The sequence below is a fragment of the Neovison vison genome, chromosome 7, assembly GCF_020171115.1.
Source record: "Neovison vison isolate M4711 chromosome 7, ASM_NN_V1, whole genome shotgun sequence".
NCBI lineage: Eukaryota > Metazoa > Chordata > Mammalia > Carnivora > Mustelidae > Neogale > Neogale vison.
Genome location: NC_058097.1, coordinates 103923146 through 103929145, shown reverse-complemented (window position 1 = coordinate 103929145; position 6000 = coordinate 103923146). Strand labels below are relative to the sequence as shown.

Here is a 6000-nt window from a genome sequence, read left to right as displayed (position 1 = left end):
TGTTTCTGAGGACAGACCCAAGGATTGGGAAGAGGCCGATTCTGCCTGTACTCTCACACGCTTGGTGTGCCGCTGTCTTTGGTACTGAATATATGTTCTACTTCGCCGTCTCTCCGAGATCCTGTAGAGGGGGGAGGCTGGGGTTTCGGACCCATCTCGGCCTTGGAATGGGGGTGACGTTTGGGGCAGTAGCGGAGGGTGACTGCTTAATTGTGGAATGGACCAAGAGCCTCGATAGGGTCATGTGCGGAGACAAGAGGCAGCTCTAAGAGCCAGACGGAGCGCGTCCCCATCCCTGTCTGCACAGGCAGCCTGTGAGTGGTTCCTCTTGAAGAACAGAGGTAAGAGAGTGCGTGTGCGTCTACACAACAGGCTTCGCCATGGACACAAGTCACAGCGCCGCCCTCACAGCTCCGTAGGGACAGGCCCTTCTCTTAGCCACAGGGAAGCTATCTGAGCGAGTGATGCTTCCCCACCTGGCACCCCACTACTTTTTGTGCTGGTGGCTCCTGAGGTTGGGGAGGTACAAGGCACTTTGAGGATCCCTCTCCAGTTCCTTTGGCAGATCGGATCATTTCTGGATTTTTGACCAGTAAATTTTTCAGGTTAATCCTGGCTCCTTCCCAGGAAGCAGGTGATCAGTGATTCTTCCCCTTGGGATGCAAATATTCAGCCTGTCCCCGATTCATCCCGCAGCATTAGGACCACTTGAAAAGGAATTCATTCTTCTCATGTTTCCCCTGTTGCTGCTGTTTGAGGAGGGTGGGCAGAAAGAGAGGCCTTGGTGAATGTGACCATTTGCAAGAGAACTTAGTGGGCTAATTTGCTGGGTCCCTGCATTTGACTTCTTTGCTTCATGTTCAGGATTCCTGGCATATCTGATGGGGACACGGGTGGTGGTAGGGATTTGATGCTATCTCTGAAATTGGGTATCTGACAGGGGAGATGTTTGAGAGGGTTAGACCTAGAGCTGAGGCAGGGCCATGGTAACCCTAGCCTTGGTCTCTCTTGAAAAACATTCTCAGTTCCTGCTACCTTCTCTGCACAGCTTGGAGTTAAAAGGTACTGGGAAATGGAAGATTCTGATTTGTTATATGGGTCCGGAGCAGGATTTCTCTAATGGTTGTTTCGTTTTAATGAACTCCCTGTCTTTGAATCACCTGGGAAGCTGGATAAAAATGGATATTTTTTTGTTCTTCTCTAAAGGACTGCTGAATGAGAACCTCAAGCTGAGACCTGGAATGTATATTTTAACAATATTTCTGGGTGATTCATGTGTACGCTGGTTAAGAAATCATTGCTCATGAAAGTTCATACTTTGGCTACAGGGAGCATGATTCAGGCCTTTATAACTGACTCTTGCCTCCTGCTGCTTATCATGTTAAGTTCTTCAGGCGTGGGGCTGTTGATGGAGGGACCACCCCCGGATTCAGTCCCTTTGCTGAAATAAACTGTGCAGCCTGATCTCCTCTCCTCCAAGATCCTCCTGGTATTTTCTTATTTCTAAATCAGATTTTTGGGCTCTAGGAATCACCAATATGGCTTTATGTTGACCTGTGTAAATAGTAAATGCCCTCCCCTGGGGGCCAGCCCATTGTGTTCCTCTTGCCCACCCCTTCTGGGGGAATTACTGTCTTTCATTATGTATGTACTGTGGTCTGCTAACCCAACTGCTCCTGAAATGCCAAGGAGTGATTAGTTCAGCTTAGTAGCACGTCATGTTCCCCAAGGCTGGTAGCTACTTGTGCTCTGCTCGCTGTGTCATATTGGCTGTATTGATTTGGCTCTTTAAGCTAGCAAGCTTGTAGGGGTGAATAAGGCCAGGGATGATGCTTGTGGGCTAGTCAGTTTTCCAACTTTACTCACAAGGTTGGATTCTCTATCTAGAACATGCAATGATGTAGGAGAATTTGAACTTGAGAGAAACCCTGTGTTCCTCCTTCAACCAGGGGAAACAAAGGGAACTCAGGGTCTCATAAAAAATGTAGTCTCATATTCACCTGCGATTGACGTGCTGAAGCTAGACTGGTCTGAGGTCTCTGTTGTATAAGGGGAAATTTCTGTATAAGGGATGTATATGTATAAGGGGAAAGACGTGTGGATTTGGCCTGGAAAGAGCTGTCTTTATCTTTCCTGCAAGTGAAAGTTGTATTTTGGTGTTGAGGAAGAAGCATGGCTGTGAAAATAGCATAGTTTGTGAGAGGTTTGGCAGTGGGGGGAGAGGGGAAGAATAATGAGACTTCCTTGAGCCAATGCTGCCCCTTCTAGTGACTCATGTTTTCTGATCTGCCAACCCCCCATGTCTCCCTCCCTTGTAGCTGAATACATATGACTCTCCGGCAGTGAAGGTGTTTCGGCCCCTCAGAAACGACAGGCGAACCAATGTTGAGGTTTTATAAAGTCAGAACCCCAGAATGAATCTCCCAGAGTTAGGCTGCATATCACAGGTCACAGTAACCTAAGATTTGAGGTCTGGAAAAGAACTTAGCATGGCTACCTAGTCAGTCCCATTTCCTCCTGGTCATTGTAACTGGGATGTTAAATCCTTAGATTATTTGGGCTCCTCAGAGGTCATTCTGGATTCTCCTCACCCCTAAACAGGGTAGCTTTTTCTCTTAATCTAGAATACGGTGATCTCTCTTTTGTTACCAAAGTACTCCGGAAAAGGAGTGGTGTAAGCTTTCCAGTCCCAAGCCACCAGGACTGGGTTTGGCAGCCAAAGCTTCTCCATCCTGCTGGGAGCTCTGCTTAGCAGGAGAGCATCCCGCATCTAGTAAATGCTTGGAAGCCTCAGGCAGCTGGAAGGGCACAGCTTGGTGTGAGCTGAACCAGGCTCCTCGGTAGGTAACCTTTAGCTGTATATGGCCTCTCAGCTGAATCCAGCACTGTGTTTCCCTTTCCTTGCCCCCAGTAGGGCCTCTTACGACCCTGGGACGACTCGGCTTTGGGGTTCTGCTAAGCTCTGCAGCTCTCCAGGACACTACATGGAGCCACCCAGGCTGTGCAAGTTGCTTATTTCCTGGTTTGGGGTGGTAGGCTGATACTCTCTCCAGCCTTTTAAATTACCGTAATCGTGTTAGAAACCAACATTAATACATCCCTGCCTCTCAACTGTCCCTATCACCAATGTAATTGAAGATTGCTTTCTTATTTTTTTTAAACAATAGAATCATATTATTTAAATGCATAGGTGTGGAAAATAGCTTGATTATAGTGTCAGTCCGTGTGGGAGGAGGAGTAAAACTACAAGATTCAGCCACAGGGTTTGTTCTAGTCTGGGTCCAGAGAAAGGGGAGAAACTTGCTATACATTTCCCCTCTTCTTGTCCCTTTCACTTCCACCTGATAAATGGGTTAAATCAGTACCTTTGGCAGCTGGGATGTCCCCTGGGGAGGCACAGCCTCTTCTCTCCCTAGGAGATATGGGAACGCTTCTCTGCAGAGAAGAGGCTCCCACTGGCTCTAGCATTCAGGGAGGAGCAAGAGATGACGCACTGGGGCCTGGGGACTCCCCTCTCCCCTAGGTGGAAGAGGCTGTGTTGCTGCAGTGCCCCAGACTCAGGGGCCTGAGAGTGTGAGGGGCAGTATATGGGGATGGGAGCTGACGAGAAGCCATCTCTTTGGGGGTTCTTGGAAAAGGCGGATGTTAAATACGTATGTATAAGACATCAGTTTGAAGCAGTTTGGGCAATTTGCTTTTATCTGATGTTCACAATTTCCAAGAGGAGATGGGGATTCTTTGCTGTCTACAGTGATGGGTAGGGGAAGGGGGGAGGACCTCTGGCTCTCCCTGGAGCACTCTGAGTGATGTCAACCTGCTCCCAGACAGAGGATGAGAGATGAAGTCAAGCAAACTCATTCCCCCAGGGCACATCAATAGGCCCATAGCCAGCCTGGGCAGCCAGGCATTCCGGGGAGCTGCGGCTCAGCACAGAGCAGCAGCCATAGCCCCAAAGACTCTCCCCTGCAGATGTCTGCGAGCCAAAGTGAGTCCTGGGGCCTGTCCACACATCATTGGGCTCCTTCAGAACGTGCCTGCCCTGCTCATTTCCACCCCTGCCTTGTTGTCATTGTTTGGATTCTAAGTGGCTCAGCGGGAGAAAGGCATTAGAAATGAAATTATTTTCGTTACACGCTGTATAATTGCCTTCTCTCCTTCCTATTACCCCAGGGAGCAACATCACTAGCAGTTCCCCAGGAACCCTTGGTCTGAGAAAGTGGCTTCGTCTCAAGCTTCCTTAGAAGGGCTGCTTCCGACAAGTGGCCGGGCTCACCAGTCCTTCCACTGCTGCCCTAATCATCCTAGCAGCTAATGTTTACTGTGCACTTGCTGTGTGCAGGATGCTGTTCCAAGTGCTTGCCGTGTGTTTTTTATATCGACTCTTGGTCTGGCAACAATGCTACGAAGTAGGCACTGTTGTTATCCCTCTTTCCCCAGAGCTGCCTCTGTGTGGAGGTGGGTGTGGGAGGTAAGTGGCTTGCACAAGGTCACAGGGCCAATATGCAGGGGGAGACTCAAAGCCAGACTATCCCATGCTAAAGCAATTGCCCTCTCTGACCTACCTAACAGAAGAATAAGAAAGGGTGGAGAATAGGACTAACAAGGCACTTTCTTGGATAAACTGAAATAATAGCAAGCTTTCCACATGAGCCCAGGAAAGGAGAAGAGAGCAGAGGGAGAAGAATGGGTGCAATAAATTCTTGGGATTCTTAACATCAAGGACCATCTAAGAAGTTGTTCTGTGCCTGGATCTCACTCCTTTGGGTACAGTGCACTGGGAATGAACCTCAGCAAGCAATGAGAACAGAGGAAAAGGGGGCGGGAGCAGAAGGAGGCAGAGTCACCTGAGTCTTGCTAGTTCAAGGGAGGGCAGGAGAAGGTGTGGATTCACAGAAGGGTTGGCTTCCTTGGGGAAGGTTCATCTCTTTGAGGTAAACCGAACTGTTGCAGAGGATGTAACTCGGACTTCTGCCCACCTTGTGGTCTTTTGGTGTTGCTTTCTCACTGCCACAGGATGGAAACTTGTCATATCTCCAGGTCAAAGGGGCTGGATTTCAGGGCAAGCAGAGAGGATCTCCTGCCCTGAATCTTGCAGGGATGCAGGAGTAAGTCAGGCCTATCCTAAGGACTAGCTGCTTGGTGCTTTTCTGCTGGACAGAGGCAGTAGAGGCCTGGGTGTTCCTGAGCCAGGCCCTTGACCTCTGTATCAGGTTCTTTGGGTACAAAACAAAAGAACTTTTATCTGCTGCCCACTATCTTGGAATTTCAAGATTCCAAGTGCTGTTGGATTCAACAGCACTTAGGCTCTACTGAAATGACCAGATAATGGGGCTCACCTCCCAATAGGCTGGATGATTTCTAGCCTGTTGGTGAACCTCACCATGAATTTTATGAATGCCACTTAACAGCATTTGGTCCCTTTCTTAAGCCCTTAAAATACAACATAGTTAAGCCTGAGAGCTCAGGAGCAAGCCTGCAGGATTTGAATCCAGGCTGCGTACCTACTAGCTATGTTAACTTAGGCCAATTGGCTGACCTCTGTCACCTGGGGTTCTCATCTCTAAGTGGGGACGTGAATACCGAGATACTGAGATTGCTGGGTTGCGAAGGTTACCTGTGGCAATAGATACAAGATGTTTTAGAGTCCCTGGCAAAAGTAAGCACTCCCTGAATCTTAACTGTAGTAATTGTTATTATTATTAAGGAATTCGAGAGGGAGCATTTATAGCTGCTTTCCTTTTGAATTCACTCAACACCTGATTTTACATCTCTGAAATTAAGCACATTTTTAAAACTTTCACAAAATTCAAGCTTACATTTCTTTCTTATGCTCTCCACTTATCTGCACTGCTGTCTTTGGCACTTCCCAGCCAGAAGCTCTTACACATCTTCGGCAAGAGGAAGGAGCTTTAGTCACCGGTCCATACGTTATGCTGGGCTCACCACAAGCGTAGCGGCCGTCTTGTCATCATACAACACTGTTACAATACTGTTGACCAT

General features: G+C 48.3%; 1 protein-coding gene across 2 annotated transcripts in view; it reads left to right on the top strand.

Moving 5' to 3' along the window:
* The first annotated feature begins 300 nt into the window (after positions 1–300).
* DRD2 (dopamine receptor D2) overlaps positions 301–6000 on the top strand; it is a 58984-nt gene continuing 53284 nt past the window's right edge. For both annotated transcript variants that reach the window (XM_044260616.1, XM_044260615.1), the window contains exon 1: positions 301–341. The gene's annotated coding sequence lies outside the window, so the exon portion shown is untranslated. The remainder of the gene's footprint in view (positions 342–6000) is intronic.